Source organism: Octodon degus, unplaced genomic scaffold, assembly GCF_000260255.1.
Source record: "Octodon degus isolate 3935 unplaced genomic scaffold, OctDeg1.0 scaffold00140, whole genome shotgun sequence".
Taxonomy (NCBI): Eukaryota; Metazoa; Chordata; class Mammalia; order Rodentia; family Octodontidae; genus Octodon; species Octodon degus.
Genome location: NW_004524716.1, coordinates 2,658,605 through 2,663,221, shown reverse-complemented (window position 1 = coordinate 2,663,221; position 4,617 = coordinate 2,658,605). Strand labels below are relative to the sequence as shown.

The window sequence follows — 4,617 nt, the reverse complement described above, 5'->3', positions numbered from 1 at the left end:
TATATATATATCACTCAGCTGTACCACTTGCACTTGATTCTCAATGTAGAACCGGTTACCATAGTACCTATGCCACAGTGTCAACATTGGGCTGCCTTGAAATGACCTTTGCCAAATTACTTCATTTATCATCCTTAGTCTCAGTTTTCCCCAAAGTCTCATGACATGAGCAAAATACAGAAAATTTTCTGGAAGCACATGATATGTAGCCTGGAGTTTAAATTCCAAAGGTACCCTTATACCTTCCTGAAATCTCGATTGTAGTCTTTATATTTCTATTCACGTTCTGGTCCTTTAAACTCTTAATAGAATCTTCCAGTAAACCCAGCCTACAGCATTCTAGAGCTTCCCAAGTGACCATCCCTTAACCTTTTTATTCTCCTCCCTTGGACCAGTTCCAAAAGCCTGTAAACCATGTGGCCTTGTAGCATTGCAGCAATGTCCTCACTTCTCTTGTACCAAAATCTGTCCTGGTCATTTTCCTTTCACTGAGACAAAATACCTGAAACCTACAACTTAGAAGAGGTTGACCTGGGCCCATGTTTTCAGTTTGTAGGCTGCTGTGTCCAAGAAAGGATGGTAGGACCGTGGTGAAGAAGAGAATGCTGCTCCTGTCACTGTGAGTAGGAGGCTGAGAGGGAAGAAGAGAATCCAAGGTGGGAGATATCCCCTTACATGTGATGGTCCCGGTGACTAATCTTTTCTTGTGAGACCCTGCCTCCAAAGCCCAAGTCAGCTCTCCTGTTCTTATAATCAATAACCATCCAAAGGCCCCAGCTTGAAGTGCACAAGGCCCTTGGGACATTTACATCTAAACTATCACACTCTGAATCCAAAATGACTCCATATTACTGTTTCTGTAGCCTACATGAAGCATGTCCTTCTGTCCCAGAAGTCTCCTAGAAATGTCATTACATCTGTCTGGCTCTGCTGTGGCCCCATTCCTATTCCTGCACAGTCTTTTTAACAAGTGACTGTCATGTGCTGATTGCTGTAGGCCTAAGCCACGTGTTTCAGCCTCTCATTCTGCAAATAGAATGTCACTCAACACTAGATGAGGTAAGGGGCTCCAACCTTCAAGGGTCACTGATGGAGGAGGGTGCTAGTGATCACGTGTACAAAACAGATTAGCAGAGCCTGGGTGGGAGAAGGTTGAATCTGAAATACAAATTCATAGTGCCAAGAAAAGAGTGGTACAGCCCATAAACAGATAAACACCAGCAATAAGAGGCTGTTTCAATAATCTTACTTTGATTTTGCTATCAAGCCTTGAAATGCTCTATTCCTTATCTAAAGTTAAAAGGAGGAGCTTAAAATAAAAATTCATACTTTTGTATATCATAACAAAGGCTCAAAACTAGTTCATGGGACTGTACAAAACATTAGTTTTTCATGTTGAATTGTTTATAACTCAATAACTTACAGGTGTACCTCAATTTACTTTGTGCTTTGATTCCTGCAAGACTGTGCATAGACTGAATTTGGGCAACTATTTTCAAATTTGGGGCACTGAGAGGAGAAATCCAAAATATGTGTAATGTGAAAATTCTTTATTTTGCCTATAAGTATGGGTCATGGTCTATTGGCATTTTGTAAAGTCGAGTTTAGTCATATTCTTAACACACATGATGGACAGAAACACACACACACACACACACACACACACACACACACACACACACACACTACTTAGCAGTACCTGAAGAGTGTTTTCCTTTGACAATCTTTTACACATCCATCTGTCCATGTGAGAATAGAACTCCTTAAATTTATTTTGGTGTAGTATGCTCATCCTAACCACAAATTCCATAAACAAATGGACCTTCCAGAAACTTGACATCAAAATAACTTCAGGAACCAACAATTCTCAAAACAAGAAACAAAGTGCTCTTTTAATGTCTGTTTTTATTGGATCAAAGTGTAGGCTCTCGACCATCTCAGTGGTACCATCTCAATGATACCAATTAGCATGGTGAGTCTGGCAAGTTAAAAGACTTCCCTGGCAGAGTCCAACCCATATGCAGGGCTGGGTAGGGGGTGTGGAGCACAGGGATCAGAAGAGGAATATATTGTTGACTACACTGATTTGATGGCTTGGAAATGTTGTTTGAACCACTGACACAAGTTGATGTTGAATTAGTGTCAGAACCAAACATATATCATGGACTCTTCTGATTTGCTGGCTGGAAAATGTTATTTGAAGTACTGATAGAAGTTGCTATCAAATAATTAGTACTAGAATTAAGGTTATATTAGGGACTGTTGTGACTTATTGGCCTGGAAATGTTATTTGAACTGTTGATAAAAGCTACATTGAAATAGTACTAGAATTAATGCTACTCTTCATGGGAATTATGTAATAGGCAATAAGCTGTGAACTCAAAAATCTTCCTTTAGCCCGAGGAATGGTTGGCAATGTTTAAAGAACAATCTCTTCTAACTGAACATTTCTAGGATTTCTGAATATGACAATGACATAAACTTCTGAAAGTAGGGCAACAAAAGCATAGAGAAAGTATTTTCAGCCTCTTTGTAATGTTTCTTTTTTAAGAAAAAAAAAGGAAAGAGAATGCAATGGTTTATGTCAATACATCCCCTAGGACCTTCATGCACTTGTGGGCAGAGCTTCTGGAAGAGGATTAGGCCATGGAAGTACTACAGCAGATTTGCTGTTGGAATGTGAGTTCTGATCCACAGGCGGATTTGCAAGGGTGTGTCTCCCTTACCAGCTCCCTCTTATTCTTTGCCTTCCTAGCTGCCATGACATTGAAGGATTTCTTCAGCCAGATCTTTCTACCAAGCAGTTTCGAAGTTTAAGCCTCACCAAACATGGACTAAAACCACTAAAACATAAGACAAAGTAGACCTTTTCTAAGTTGCAGGTGTTGGATATTTTTCAGTGAAAAGGAAAATGACCAAGACAGATTTTGGTACAAGAGGATTGAGGACATCACTGCAATGCTACAGGTGCAATGCTACACATGGTTTACAAGGCTTTGGAACTGGTCCAAGGGAAGGGAATGAAAAGGTTAAGGGATATTCACTTGGGAAGCCCCAGAATGCTGTAAGCTGGGTTTACTAAAGATTCTGGTCAGAGTTGAGATGACCAGAATGCTAATAGAATTATGAAGACTAGAATCAGGGGATTTTAGGAACAAGGATGCCTTTGGCATTTACACTCTAGGCCATATGTTGTGCTCTGCCAGAAAATTTTCTCTATTTTGCTTATGTCATAAGACTGTGGGAGGCTGAGATTAAGAATGATAAATGAACTAATCTGGCAAAGGTCATTTCAAGGCAGCCCAATGTTGACACTGTGGCATAGGTACTATGGTAACCAGTTCTACATTGAGAATCAAGTGCAAGTAGTACAGCTGAGTGATTTTTGAAAGTTTAGAGTTTCACCAAAAAGGAAGCACCTGTAAAGTCAGACTCTGTAATGTAATGCAGAGCTTGGTTTCTGAGAAAAATAGCATTAAAAAAGAAGCCAAGTGCTTCATATCAGGCCAATAAGAGGCCTTTGGGGCTTGTGAGGAATTAGTGAGACTCAGCATGTCACAGGCTCAAGGGTACAAGGTTATAAAGCTCAAAAAGGGCCAGATTTGCAGGAATTGCTTTCATAATGCTCAGCCATCTAGACGTGCAGAGACCACTATATTTTTTGTACAAAAGGTCTTGCTGTTCAAGCTGGTGGAAGACTTCTGCTTCATCCATGTGGTTCTGATTTTAGAGGTATGCAGGAAGTAAGAGTTGGAGGTCAGGGAGGCTTCTACTCAGATTGCAGAAGGACATAGTGGGCAGGCAATGTGTCCCTGAGAGGACACCAGGAGCGAAAGTATCAGAGTAAACCTGAAAGGGCAGTAGAGGCCCCAGGAAGTCGGAAAACCAAAATGTGGAATATCTGAGTGATGCTGTAGGCAGAGAGTTGAATCTTCCCAAAATTGAGGCCACTGGAAGTTCATAAGCTGGTGCTGGACAGGCAGGGCCACCCAAGGCATTCAGAGTTCACATCTTTGTCCCTTGTGGAGGACACAGCTACTGTATTTAATGTTTGATCTTTTGGGTTTCCATATTACTTTGGTTCAAATTTTTTTAATTCCTCTGTGCTTCATTTCTGGAATAGGGATATTTTTTCTGTGCCACTTTGTATTGGAAGTGTTTAAATTTCTTTTTGATTTTTATAGGAGTTCACAGCTATAAGTTTGCCTTATGTCTCTGAGGGGAACTTTGGTGTTGAACCTTTCAGGCAATCTGAAACTGTTACCACTCTGGTGACTCGTAGAAATAGAATAAATGCACTTTGCATGAAGATATATGTGTAAGTCTTTTGGGGGACAGAAACAAATGTTCTGGTTTATAAATAAATTTCTCTCCCATGCCTCGTGTGCTTAGAGGTGGGAATTTGGAGAAGTGGTTGGACTGTGGGGTGCTATCTTCATCAGGTTTTTAGTGAACCATAATGTTTACAACTAAATGTGTTGTTAGGAAGCAGTGCCCAGTTGGAAGAGGTGGGTCACTGATTCGTGGCCTTGAAGTGTACGTATGTGTCACTCACAGACTCCTTTCTTCCTTCCCTGTTTTCAGGATGTGTGACACAAGCAGTGTTTTCTCCATGAT

The 4,617-nt window shown here is 40.7% G+C and overlaps 1 long non-coding RNA gene across 1 annotated transcript in view; it reads right to left on the bottom strand.

The window, feature by feature from the left end:
* The window catches only part of LOC111812744, a 6,061-nt gene extending 5,109 nt beyond the window's left edge, over positions 1–952 (bottom strand). Inside the window, exon 1 of the long non-coding RNA XR_002818159.1 lies at positions 869–952. This is a non-coding gene — a long non-coding RNA (uncharacterized LOC111812744). The remainder of the gene's footprint in view (positions 1–868) is intronic.
* Between the last annotated feature and the right edge of the window lie 3,665 nt (positions 953–4,617).